Genomic DNA, 14,628 nt, shown 5'->3' on the forward strand with positions numbered 1-14,628 from the left:
ATCTTTATAAATGTTTTAAAGATTAAAGAGACATATAAGAACTGCTGATTTTCTCTGCTGTTCTTAGACTTGTGCCTTTTCTACAGGTGAGTATTTATCAACTTTGTGGTCTGGAAATGATTTTGGGTTGATTGAAATCCAGTCAGATTCATGACTATCAACATGTGTAAGTGTAAATATGTTAAATGCACTTTAAACAGAAATAACATGAACCAGATGCACTGTGCAGCTGAATTTCAGAAAGTATTCCCTGTTGCATTTTACATGACTACTTAACATCTGTTTAATGGCTGCATTAATGAGAATATCTGTATAAATGCTGCCTGATTTGATTAATTATGAGTGACTTCACTGGATATTAAGTTGGGATTTTACCAGTCAACCTGCCAAAAGATGTATCTCACACACGCTGGATGAAAAATACATATATATAATACACTGTACAGAACATGGTTATGAAAGCCTGGGTGGGGGAGTTGCCGATTGGACAGCTATAGGACAGCGGAGGTAGCCGATTGGTTCTTGCTGCTGCTGTGTCAGTCTCTCAGCCCTCAGTTCAGGCTTCAGAAGACAAAGATCAGAGAGAAATAAGACCCTAGTTTTGCACAATTTTACCATTTATAGCAGTTTGCTGGAGCAGATCTGTGCATCAGTGTAATCAAAGACCTATAGTATTGTGTGTTATATGTATATACATATATATATGAATGTATCTGTCTCTCCTCTGCACTACATGTGTCTGAAAAATGAGGAAAATAAGAGAACATACACTTGGGATTTTTGATCATTTAAAAATACAATTTTGGCATGTCTAAAGCCAAGAGCAGACTGTTAGGAGACATTTTTGGTGCCCGGCTGTTGACGAGAAAATACCCAAACTACACAACTAATCTTAGATGAGTTGCTCTGATTACAAGATTATTCCACTCAGAGAAGACGGTGTCAGTGTTTCAGGTGCAGATTTGATGCATTCTGCCACAGACACACGCGGTTATTTGTATCAAATGAAAGAGCAGGCGCACAAATAGCACAGATGGGATTTACACAAGTAATAATGGAGGTTGTGGTGGAGAAAAGGAACATGGATAAACATTTAATCTACAGAAATTGGTGAACCAGTAAAAGAAATGAATCAAAAACTGATTATTAGAAAGAATTATACGTACAATGATGCTTGTCTAATGTCCTCTGTTGCATTAAAAAATGTAATTAGTCACTCTGTGCTGCACTGTTTTAATTTGGCTGTGTGTGTGTCTGTGTGTGTGTGTGTGTTCCCTGTTGTGCTTCTGTTGGATAGCTGCTTTTCTTCCATCTAAGACTCATCTCCAGCCTGCTCCAAATACAAGTGCGTTTTTTGGCTACGAGGAAATCAAATGTGTTTAAAAACTGATGAAGCATCTGGCACCGAGGTGAAGACATGTCTTGGAACTAGAGGATCTGCTGTAATGAGGGCGGATTCATGTCACCTTGAGGGGTTTTTGTTAACTGGGGGACAAATCCGGGAGCTAATTTTTCATTTGCTCTGGCAAATACGTCTGGCCACACAACCGACTATAATATGGTATAATTCCACATTAAAGTTTGTAAAAATGCTAGATATATGATATATATTTTGTTGGGTTTTGTACTTATTATCCACAATATATCCAACAATGTTCCCACGCAGAGAAACCTGTAATTTATTCAAAGTAATGCTGCATTTCCTGCTAGCTGCTGCTAACTAGTTGCTAATTGCTATAACTTATAGGGAAACACAGCCTACGTCAGATGGCACACTAAAAGCAATCATCCATACACATGATTTCTTATAATAAATGACTAGTTACATCACATATATTTTCAGCAGCTATGGCAGTTATTTAAAAGTGAAGAAAACAACCTCCAGGATCCCACGCCACTACACAACATCATCAAACTATGTCCTTTGTTATCGTTTCAATGTGAGAAAGACTCCGAGCAACAGAATTTACATATTGTGCATTTAATATGGGACAGGTTTGATGAGTCCAGATCTGAAAAGTCACGTCACATGTTTCGAGCTAAATGCACTGGGCTAAAGAAACTCAGGCAACGCTGTCAAAACCAGACAGTGATGATCAAATAGTGACTTGATTCCTCTGGGCACGGCTGCATTACGCACAGAGCAAATCAAGCAGGAAGGAAGTCAGACACAGGAAGAGCATAGAGAATACAGCCAATTTTCAGAAGAAAAGACTTCGTAAAGATGTATGATCATAAAAAGAGACAAAAAAGAAATTATATATGTCGCCTACTTATCCATGGTAGAAGCACAAAAAGCAAACAAAAAGAACCAAGTCAACAAAATCCAAGCAAGGAAATATGATCCGGTGGGCAGAATGTTCTGCTGCTGAAACACCTGAAAAGGTGGGACATCTTGTACGTCTATCCAGTTAGATCAGCACTCATTTTGGTCTGGAAACAGAAAATGCAGTGAGGTTCCAGACTAAAGGCTCATGCAAATGCCAAAGACGATTCTGATTCACATATGTGGGACCGGGCATTAATACAGATTTATGAATTAGTCTGGTGCTGCCAAACTAGGGTTTTGTCTTAGATGTAAGTCTGGGGCAGGTGTAAGTCCTGTAGTCTGCACTGAAGACTTAAGTTAGACTGACTACACTGCGTCACCAGAATCTGCACCTTCTAAACTTCACGACTGAAAACTTCCCAGACTCCTTGGTTGGATGGTTCTGAACTTAGAGTTGAATCATTCTGATGAGTCACTTATCTCACAGTCCGGCAAGTTTTCAATTCTCTGCATTTTCCTTTTTTCATTTTTCATCATGCATCATGCCAAGGAGCGAGGCAGGTCCAGCTCATCTTGGAGCAAACATCTTCTCTGCTCTCCCCTGTCAGTCCTCCATAAAAGAAAAATCTTGCAGAGGAGCTGCTACCTGACCTTGTAAGCCCCAATACCTCCTCAGGCTAGGAACCAATTTCCTTTGTCTGACTGCTAAATGTTTGGATGCAGCCACACAGAGAAGTCAGAGGAAGAGAATGAGAGTGAAGTGAATACTGATCATCTACCAACATCAACAGCGGCTAAATCATGATTGCTTAAAGGTGGCAATGAATGTTAATGTATATGAACTCAGGTTCCTGCTCCAAAACCATATCAATATTTAGTTTAATGCATACTGAGTTTGCATGAAAAAAAGTGTTTAAACATTAAAAAGATATTTAAACATAACAATTTATTATGCAATCAATAATTGTATTTTTCAAAGTATTTGATTCCCTTTGGAGTGGAAATACATTCAAAATTTTGGTTTTAAACTCCAACAAAACCCAGATTACTGAATAAGTTAGATTAATAAAAATGGATCCATTTTGATACCTGACACTTTGTTAAGCCCCGCCTCCAAACAGCAACTGTCCAATCACAGATGCACCCACATCCTCGTGCAGAATCAAAGCGGGCTGCTGCTGTCTCAGGTCTAAGCCAAGTTAGCTTACCTTATCCTGCTTAGCTCTTATCCTGGTTCTCTTTCTGGCATGATTACGGTCCAGCTAGTCTGGCTGGGTGACCGTCTCGTCTCTGCTGCACTAATGAAAGATCAGAGCTTCCTTTTCTGATGATAATTAATGTATTTCTGCTGTCTGTTTTCAAATTTCACCGTCTGACCAGTGTTTGCTAGGATGTAGCTTTAGCCTTAACGTTGCTGAACTTAAAGATTAATAAAAGTATTGTAATACAATTATATTCCTCCTGAGCAGATCCAGTTCTTGCCTGTCTGATTATTAAAACAAAGCATTTGGTTTCTTGTGAAAACCAGTCTGTGTGCCTTATAATTAATTTTCCAGTCAATATTCAAGTGTTTCCTGAGGTGCAGTTCCCCATGTGGCACTGCCTTTCCCCCCATTCTCCCCTTATTGCCCTCGCCACATGACCCCTGGACTGCAGACCACCTCGCTTCATTTCTTCTTCTCTGTTTCCTCTTGAAGGAGGAACTCGCCGCAGCAGCTTTATAATTAGAATGAGCATATTTCACCATTTTATGACATTTGAAAGTAAAACAGCTGAATCGATAGATACAGAAAATAATTATAGCTATAATTAATATAATTCTTTTGGAAATTCAGTAAAATATTCATATGTAACCTTGGCATCTTAAACCTACTACAAGAAACTTATATTATTTATATTTTGTTGATTTTGGAGGCCCCTGTGGACGAACTGGTAGTGCTTCCACAGTAATAACCACAAAAATATAACATAAATATTCAAATGATCTAAATAAAAATGTCCTACTGCTTAATTTTAACCAGCTAACACACTAAACACAGCCTCATTTAATTTGATTTCAGGGAAAATCATTAAGAATAACAATACAGAAAAAGCCAATCCTCTCATCTATGGTCTCTTTAACTTATGTAGGTCATAGAGACTGTTTCATAACCAGTTAAAATCTCCTCATAGCAGCTTTAAGAAACTCACATTTCAAGCTCTGTTTTGACCTTGAAGTCTGTCTCCATCAGGCAGGTAAACAGGATTCACTGCAGGCGTTACACACCGATGCTACTGACACTGGTTGAGTATCTTTACCCCCATCATATTGGCAGCAGACTCCACTATCTGTCCAACATCTGCCTCTAACTGCCGCACCAATATTGTCATCCGCAAACTGATAACATTGCTGTAACCTTAATACACACACACGCATCACACACACACACACTGAGTCAACAGCCTACGAGAAAGAAAAAAAAAACAAGCACATTGCCAAAACTCGCAGCCAGCACATGCTGCATGATGCGATGCCAGTGACTTGGCAGCTGTCGGCTGAAACCTGCTCATCACCACTCGATACCTCTCAGCAGCTCAGTTATCCTTTTATTTTGTAAATCCTACCTGGCTTGTGTCAAGGTGGCTGTGAATCAAGAGGAGAAATCCATTAAGTACACAAGCGCCGATCGACCCCGGCTGGGATGCCTGATGTTGACCCAAAACACAGACACCTGATGATGTGTCTTGTCGTTCAAGTCTGCAGAAGAAATCATGCCGCAGATTAATTATTCGTCATGCAGGGTATTACAAATAAACAATTTTCATGGATGAAAAAGGTCATCACTTTCCCTGTTTTATCTAAATCCAGGTAAATTGTAGAATTAGGTGCTGTGTGAATAATCTGGTTAACAATGAAGATTAAATCATGTACCCAAACAAACCCAGCGAACACGGACTAAAACCGCTATCAGATTCTGTCACAGTTCTGGTCACTGCAACAGGTAACTAGATTGCAAACAAGCTTTTAGCCATTTTTCTTTATTCAGAAGTGAAAAACAGACTTGTGCTGTATTTGGCCGTGAGCAGGCGGTCAGATCAGCCAAACAATTCTAAAGGGGGATGAGCAAAGAAGGCTGGTGATCAGACAAATAGAGTGAGGAGTTAAAGAGGAAACAGGTCACAAACGTGTAACAGGCGAACAGGTGCAGGTGGGATTCGCTAGAGGGCTAAAGCAACCTTGAAGGGATCATTCGCCTAAACATGAAAATTCAGTAATTATCTGTCCACCTTCATGCCAACTGAAGGTTGGGTTTAGTTTTTTTAGTCTGCAAAACACTGCTGGAGTTTCACAAGAAAACGGTGTTGCAGAATCTCCCAAAAAGTTTGAAAACTTGTCACCATTCACTTAAATTGTTTGGGAGATTCTTCAATACTGTTTTTCTTGTGAAACTCTGGCAGTGTTTGTGGACTAAAAAACTAAACCTGACCTTCAACTGGCACGAGGATGAGCAGATAATGACTGAGTTTTCATCCCTTTGTGGCTGCTTTAGCCCTCTAGCCATTCCACCTGCACCTGTTTGCCTGTTACACATTTGTAACCTGCCTCCTGTGTATCTGCTCATCGAACCTGAACCTTGAATCGGCATGAGGGTGAGTAAATAATGATGAAGTTTCAATTTTGGGTGAACTATTCCTTTAAAAAGATAATCAATCTGGCCAAGACTGGCTGAAAACTGGCCTCTGTATATAAACCCTGAAGCTAGGCTGACCAAATTTTGAGTTTGAAAAGCAGCTGTCCCAAATCCTATTTGCTGTCCTGTTTGTCCTTAAAATTAACTGTTATATTATGAGACAATATCAACAACATTCCTAATTTTAATGAAGAACATATACTGTTTGTTCTTAGCCTATCATAAATAAGAGATTGTTGATGTCAGTTGACCCATTTTAAACCAGATGATAGAGTGTAGCCGCCACTTTGGGAGGAATTTGAGATAAAATATATCTTTTTAAAAAATGTCTGTAAACTCCTACAGCTTAATGACAATTTTATCTACTGAAAAGACATTTCTAATGACTTTAACAGACCAGTCACCTGTGCATAATGATTCAGAGTCATGATGCTTAATATCATCCTCAGAATCTGCTGATCTTCATAATATTAATGAACAACTATCAGAGTTTGAGTCTTGTTTATTCTCTAAATTACTGTACATTTAATCCTTCCTATGTGACACACTCACCTCCAGTTCAGTTGTCCTTGACCTCGTTTCCTTCCCTAACTGGAGCTAATTGTGACTGGGGAGCACCTGGGTCAGCTGCTGATTGGATCAGGTGATCTCTAAAGGAGGGAAACACACTGAGGGCAAGTGGAAGACAACAAGCTTTTGATAAAGTACAAGGACAGCTGTGTCAGTTGCAACTTGTTCTAAATACAGACAAAACTTTTATTCTTTATCACTTCCAAAATAAGCAAGATTAGCACTGTGTGAGAAAACTGCGACAAGAAATGGTCAACAAATTGAGTTATAGTTAATATATCTAGGATTCTTAATTGATAACTTGTCTTTTAAGGAGTGCATTCAGTGTGTTGTAAAAAAGCTGGATACAAGTTTTGCCTTTCTTTTTGCTGGATAGTGTGAATCCTGAGGCACTGAGAGAACTTAGAGAACTGTGGTTCTCTTATGGCAGAGATATACTTGCCTTTAACTACGCATGACGTCTGCCTCGTGTATCCCGTGACCATTTGGAGGGTCGGTTGTGCATGTCCTCAGAAATTAACGCTACGCATCCACAAGGTGCCATACACACATGACAGGTAGGGGCAGAATGCAGTGACAGGGTCAGGGGTCAGGAGTCACCAGCAACAGCAATGGCAGAAGGTTTCAAGGACAGGCTCATTGAACAAGTCCGCAACTACCCTCATCTTTACGTCATATTGTTGCTGCTACACTGCGACAAACATGCCTGCCACAACAGCTGGCGACAGATAAGTTCAGTTTTGGAAGTTGATGTTGAAACATGTCGAAATAAATGGAAACAGGCTCAAGATCGCGATGGAAAAAGATGATGGAAAAACGGAGGTCCTGTTCTTCTTTCTTTTGTTTTTACAGGCAGTTTATGGTCTGAGTTCTCTGTTGTGCCCTCTGGTGGGGTTTTGTGGACAAGCGGTTGCATCGTTCGTGTCATTACACAGCTGGTTGTCTGCATGAACGTATGGTAGAACAGCAATTACATCTCTTACTCACCCTTGTGTGCTTTACTCAAAAGTGAGTTGGTCTTCCTTTTGTGTTTGTCGCCTCAGTCACTGGTTTGTTTATCTACAGAACTTGTTTAGAGATAATTCATGCTTACTTATCTTCTCTTTTAAACTGAAAACATGAAAGTCATAATCTTCGTTTGTTATGGAAAAATAAAATAAAATAAAATAAAATTGAAGCTGAAAAAGGTTTGGCAGTTTTCAGAGCAGATGCACAAGGAGTGTGAGGATGACATTCTGTCCCTAAAGGCTGCGCCCTCCAGGGACACAATCCGACATCCGTCCAGGGCAGCCACCGTGGTGGCTACAGTACACAGACTGACAATACAGAGAAACTGACAGGGGCACAGAACCGAGAGAAACATACATTCAGACAGAGAGTTAATAGAAGCTAACTCAAGTGGAGAAACAGAAGAAACAAGAACTGAAAGTCTGGAATGGAAAGCTGAACAGATGCAGACTAGGGTTTTGCAATTTTACAATTTTTTCCACTTTCATGTGGAGTGTTGATGGTAAATGTAGTCAATTGAAACAGTAAATTTCCTCTGTGTGTTGTGTGTTGACCTAGAGCTGAGTTTTTCTGGCGTGCAGCAATGTCTACATGTACCAGGATGCATTGTGGGCGAGTCTGTGATTCCAATCGCCACCTTAGCCTATAGATATGACTTTGCTGGCCAAAACATAGCAGTAGGTGACAAAAATGCTCATTTAGCATGTCCCCTGGATCACCAGAGATGGAGACCAGAAATCCAAAATAGTTTGTAGTTCTTCCTTACAGGAAGTGACATCATTGGATGCATGAAGAACAACAGATTTTTTCAGCAAGAGAACTCTTCTTGGTCAACATAGCAGTACTGAGGAATTTATCCCCACAAGTGCCTAAATTTACCATCAACACTGACTGGTGATCCACAGGAAAAGTGGCAAATTTTCCCTTTAACCTTCTATGGTGCAGTGTTGCCTTCAGGTAATAAACCCATTATTGTCCTACATTAAAATTGAGGCTAATAGCAGTGTGTTCATTTGTCATATGACCCTCAGGAGGTCATGTTGAATACTTTTTTTTGCAGCCTTCTAAACACGGTTCATCTCCATCATCTCTCGCCACAAAAATGGTCTGAAAGGTTTTCTGTCATTTTGTAGAGAGACATAATGAAGGTTAGCTGACTGAGAGGCGGAGGGCAGACTAGCTGGCAGAGAGGCAGACGCTGGGTATTTTATAAGAGAAACTGCTGCAGAGAAACAAATAAGCCGGTAGACAGAAAAGAGAATTCTTGACCAGAGACGGCTGACTAATGAGCGACTGGGGTGAACAACCGACTGGGAAGCGGAGGAGTTGACTGACTGGATAACTTAAGGGGTGGCCGGCAGCAGAGGATCTGAAGTGCTACCCAGCAGAAAATCTGCCCAAGGAACCACGGGGAACAGGCTGGGACCCGGGGGGGGGGGGGGCACTGATTTGATGTGAACTCTGGAAGATGACAAGCAGAGAGTCCACAAACGATGCCTGCTGATACTGAGAGTGGACCGCCGACTGATTTGAAATATATAACAATATAAGAACAAACATGTCATATTTATCCCACTAAACCTCCTCCAGTGGGATGTGTATGATCAAGTGATTTGATACTAGGGCCAAAATGCCAAAAATATACTTGTTGGTATCTTACTTTGACTTTATTTCTTCTATTTCTTATATATTTTATTTCAAGTTCTTTTAACACTTACAGCTGCACAGGAACTTTGCCAGCATACAAAATAATAATTTAAATCAGTAACTATTAGTCATTCAGCACCAACTTTCAGAACCTGACTATTTTTGATGCTCTGTACTGGAGGTGTGGACTTGAATCACATTACTTGAACTCAAGTTAGACTTTGTAATTTAAGACTGGACTTGACAAAATAACCAATAACCAAAAACAGAGAGAATACTGGACTTAAAGTGGAAATTAAATAGAAAAAAAAGAGACACATTATAACTTCAATGAAATACTTACATGTACCACAACAAAAATAGATCATAAAAGTAAGCCAGTGCTCAGAAAATAAATTTTTAAAATACTTTTTTGTGTTGTATTATAACCTGGTGCGCAGCCATCTTTGTTTTTGCTGGGGACCTACTGTACATCACAAGAAGGCTGAATACAACGATTTTGAGCACAAGTTGGGAAAAAATGATACCAAAGATATTCGGTTGTGCATAAATCCTTCAAGGTGATCAATAAACAAGTAATTGCATCATGCAAAATGAAAATTACAGATGGAGGCGCAACAACTTACAGCTTTGTTCAACATTCGACTTTGCACGAAGAGCAGTAAGTCGAGGCTAATATTAACACAGTGAGCTAATGCTTAGCTAACCTCAGCTTAACACCCAAATAGCCCTGTCACTCAATGAGGAAGGAAACTCACAATTACATTATGACTTGTTTAGAACTGAAAGTATAGGACTTGGAACTTGATTCAGAAATTGTCGGTCTTGACTTGGGTAGTGAGTGCAAAGACTTGAGATGTACTTGTATCTCACAAAACAATGACATGGTACGAATACTCTCCGGTCTGTTACAAGACAGTAATGTGGTTCGATGCCCAGCCTTCCTTCCACAGGTAAAACACAGCAAATGGTGCACAGTACACTTTTGCATTATGACGTTGCTACATCCCCTATAGGTCAGGGATCGGCAACTTTGCTGATCAAAAGTGACATTTTCAGCTACCATATGAAAACTCACCACTCTCACTAGCCACCATCAAAACTGAAAAGGCACTGAGTCATAGACGTAAGCTATGATGCATATGTTAGTAGATAAAATATTAAAATAAAAAAGAAAATTGTGTTGTATAGGTTACACATTTTTACAGTTGGAGAACAACTTTACAGAAGTGATAAATGAAAATTAAAATGCTAACAAAACATTGATATTTGTCAGTGATTTCTGACATTTAGAGGACTGATTGGCTGGTTAATGATCAGGAAGATGATCGACAGGATTGATTGATTGATTGAAAGTAATTTTTGCCCTATTTTTTGTTTTCTTTGTTTTGTATTTATGCAGCAAATTGATGGCATACATTGAATGTAAATGGTTATATTTCATGCATGCCCCGGGTTGAAGGAGGGCAGGTGAGGGGAGGGCATCTGCGCTGCAACCTGTGGCGCTGCTTTTTGGAGTCGCCCTTTTAAACACAGGCCTCTTTTCATTTAACTTTCTGGCTGAGAAGAAAGGCCACCCATTTTTGTCCTCCCACCAACGTCAACCTGCTGCCTCGTCTATCTCGCATTTGCAATAAAAAAACAGTCAAACTGAGTCAGATTTTAGCCTTGAAAAGGCCTATAACGGATCCTGAGCCACTGACTCAATGTAGCACAGACCTGGGAGTGAACAAGGAAGTTCCTGAATGTGCTATTCTGTTTATGAATGTGGTATTTTCATTTCAGGGTCAGACACAGGATCAGTTTATTTTTTTAAGGAAGAGTAGTTCTCTGCTCGTAGCATCAATTCACAGAAAAAGTAACTGCATATGAGAGCGACTACTAGTGCTTAAGCTCAAAGAAAAATATGACTGACACATTTAATCCCTGTAAGTACACTGTGGAGCGAGAGAAGTCTTGTTTGCTTTGCTACTTAAACGCACACCGATTGTATTATGGGGCTTCAAGGTGCTAGAAATGCAAATGCAAATATTTCTTTACTTTCCAAAGCCCCCTTTATGCCTCTGACAGGTGCCTTTCATGTTGCTTGTTGGGCTCACAGAATTCTCACACAAAGCCAGAGAAACAGCACACTAATGAGCATTGTATTATGAAGTGAACACAATTATTTTTTTTTCCAAAGGTCGACACACCGAAATAACAGAAACACCGTAGAAATGTGAAAAGTAAGATGATGAATTACTGAAGGCAGACACGAGCCTCTGCAGGAATAATTCTCATCTAAAAACGCTCTTTTATGTCAAGTATTTCCAGGAAGGAAAAGTCATTTGACCATATCACTTAGCCTCATGCTACTAAGTTATGTAACACAGCATTTGCATTTAAAGAGGTATGTCCAACACTTGCAGGCAGTTCACATTCAACTTGAGTGCACTCGACTCTGCGGATCACTCGGGAGTTGCGTTTGTGGACTGATGAGACAATTTCTTCGAGCCTGTGGTCTTGCCCTATCCCCACGACAGGCGCCTTTCATGTTGCCTGCTTGGCTTACAGAGTTCTCAAATTAAATTTCTAATGAGGCCGCTAAGTGTGAGAAAACATGTCAGCCCATACACTTTGCAAACTTTTCCGACGCCGAAGTTCCCTGAGACTCTCCTGCAAGCAAACTCTTGTCCAAGTCAGCCATCAAGGGTACTAAAAGCACAGCTCAGGGCGTTATTGATTTCCTCGCTCCTCTCAAGGCTTTTCCTCTGATGGGCTACTTTGCTTGACACCTCTTCTCCCACAGCGGCTCGTCTTCATCGCTACAGTATGAACTCGGTGGCACACCCCCCCCCCCCCAGCTTTAATTAATAGCTTTGTGCTTCCTTCAGCTCATCTATTCCCTCAGACTAATTGCTGGCAGAAGCATCTCTACTAATCCAATTTGGAGCCCTGAATAATCTCCAGGAGCGTCTCAGGCATTATTGAGTATTTGTGAGAACCTGCAGGTCTAATGGCTACTGTGTGTGTATTTCATTTATCTGATGTTACAGAAGGATATCCTCTTTTTTGGGGGGCTGTTATCCTCATTACCAGCTGCAGCCTCACTGTGTGCTGAATGGACCTGCTGCTCTGTATGTGAGAGCTTAATGTCTCTGGACCATGTGTGTCACAGCGTGGCTTTAAATAAGTTCTTCTTCCTGCCCAGCATGGAAACACAGTATTTTAAGATAACAACATATATGAAAAATCTGATATTAAAGTATAATTTCTGTGAAATTTGGTGACCTCTATCTTATACCAGTGATACTGTCTGTGCTGGTGTTTTGCACCTAAAAATAAAATTATTCTCTCCTTTTCTAAGAACTCAAGGCAAGAAAAACAGGATTACATTAAATAAAATATATATATAGACAGAAAAGCAATTACAAAATAAAGAAAAAGGAAAAGGAAGTAGAGCGAAACAGAAAAATAATGTATAACAGTCAACAGTCTAATTGAAAAGATGCCAATGTTTTAAGACATTACTGGAACATAAAGGAGGATGAAGATGTTCCCACTGTCTCATGGGATATGACTGAAATATTCACGTGCAACATACTGAAGCAGTTTAAAAGGACTAGTGTGCAGGATTCAGTGGCATCTAGTGGTGAGGTTGTAGATTGCAACCAACTGAATAGCGCTCGCCTCACCCTCCCCTTCCAAGTGTGCAGTGACCTCAAAACACACACGTAGCACACTACTGTAGAAACACTGTGGTTCAACATGGCGGACTCTGTGGCCTCAGTAGATGGAAACATTTTAATGTGTGAAAACACAACAAATTTTTTATTTTCCTGTGATTACGCACTGATGAAAACCTAATAATGAATTTCTCCCATATTCTCCCCATAAACCTGCATAAATTATACAAACTGGACCTTCAAACACAGTACTTGAACATAGATAAAGGATGTTTAGACTGTTTTAGAATTGAAAAAAAAAACAAAAAAAAACAACAGAATTTCTGATGTGCATTGTACTGAGGCACCTTTATCTCTATGTTAGCAAAGCTACATCTAAAATGTCAGCACTCCATTTCGTTTTTTAACTCAGTATGCATCTGCTTATTTTCATGTAAATCTTCAATTAATGTGAGCAAAACTGGAAATTCATGAAAATAGAAAATAAGACAAAATATGACAAAAAAGGGTGGAAAAGAAAATGGTAATAATGATACCTTCTGCTTCTTGTTGTGTGGCCAAAGGATTATTGTCATGCTGCCAGTCGCTGTTAGATGCTTCCACTTCAACAATAAAAGATAAAAGATATAAAAAGAGTTTAAGAGTAAAGATCAGCTTCTTTTTACTTTTAAATACATATTGTCCAAGATAGTTTTACACATTTTTACATATTCACAGTAAAAATTCAACACAGCGATCAAACATTAAACTTTTAACAGTTTATCTTGGCTATTATGTTTATTTTTATTTCAAAATGCATTTTTAATTTTTCTGTGAATATTTGTTGTTTAGGAATTAATGACTTGAATCGGCTCAATATGTCATGAATATCAGATATTTGTGTCCAGGGCCGTTTCTTGCCTTATGTGGTTGCATAGGGCCCCCCAGAGCCACCAGGGGCCCCCAAACAATGTAACGTAGTGATGATCTGTGCTCAGAAGCCGGTCTGCCATTCAGTATCCCCACTTAAGACTGTCACTGTCAAAACATCAGTGGGGAGACTTTACTAAGTCACGTTACTCACATGAGCACAATCTGCAAGAATGCTAGCAGCTAGCTGGGATAATTTTTATATATATATATTTTTTCATACACTTAGTTTAGTATTGTGTAATACAAACTCATTCATAACACTTAAAATAAAACCTGTAGTAAGTTTTCACAATGTTCTTTATGTAGAGAAACCCCAGTGATTTATTATAATTGTCTCTAGGTTTAAATTTGCTTTGGTCAGCTTGAGATTTGTGATTTGAATTTGAGAGAAAAAAAGATGTTTTTCATGGATCTAGACTCCTTTCCATTCAAAGTGCACCAGATGCAATGTATTAAATGTTAAATGCATGCTCATGTACCACTTTAGAGGGTTTGGCTCTCCTCCTCTCAATAATAATTTCAAAAAACAGGGGCTCCTATAAAGCTAGAAATGGACATATTTGTGTTACAATGCAAGTTTTTGTCATGTTTTTACAAAAACACTGTGAATAGCTACCATTATTATCTGAGCCAGCTGAACCAGCTTCAGTCAGGCTTCAGGAAATCAAAGCAACTTTTACACTTGTCAAACAAGTACCACAACATTTCCTGGTTTTAAAGGAGAGCTTTCCTAATTTTACCAATCTGGATCAACTATTTTATTAAAAGTGAGTTAAAAGGCTGTATTAAGCACTGATGTTACTAAACATATGTGTTTATAAAGCTTATCAGACTTCCTGCACCACCTGTCAGTGGTCACAGGGTGTCAGTATGCAGCTATGAATCT

Source organism: Lutjanus erythropterus, chromosome 9 (assembly GCF_056507025.1).
Source record: "Lutjanus erythropterus isolate fLutEry1 chromosome 9, fLutEry1.hap2, whole genome shotgun sequence".
Taxonomy (NCBI): Eukaryota; Metazoa; Chordata; class Actinopteri; order Lutjaniformes; family Lutjanidae; genus Lutjanus; species Lutjanus erythropterus.